We start from the raw sequence: 435 nt of genomic DNA, 5'->3' as shown, positions 1-435 counted from the left end.
TTAAAGCACGGACAAATAACATTAATATATGAAATATTTTACAGGCATGATAAGCAGATATGTTAAAGGAGGTACTTTGTTGTTAAATTGGTTAGGGAAGTCATTAAAAGTTATGAATTATAGGATCAAGTTAGATGCAATAGCCGATGATAGAGTGAAGTTGAATATGTGAGAAAGAGTCTGAAAGATTTTCCTTTTCTAATATTTTTACGAGCTAGTTAATGGACTGTTATCTATGTTTGTGAACGGTCTCACATTTGTTATGGATATCACAAGAATATTATTTTTATCATAGAGTTAAAATGAAATTTGAAAAATGTTAATTATGTTAACACAAAAGTGGCAAAAGTTAACTTCTTACCATTCTTAGGCTTCAGAAAACTTGCCACCCCATCTCCTATGCATGGGTGTTCATCTAATTTGGTATGTGACTAT

Source organism: Amphimedon queenslandica, unplaced genomic scaffold (genome assembly GCF_000090795.2).
Source record: "Amphimedon queenslandica unplaced genomic scaffold, v1.1 AMPQUscaffold_13139, whole genome shotgun sequence".
Classification (NCBI taxonomy): domain Eukaryota; kingdom Metazoa; phylum Porifera; class Demospongiae; order Haplosclerida; family Niphatidae; genus Amphimedon; species Amphimedon queenslandica.
This window is presented reverse-complemented; position numbering follows the sequence as displayed.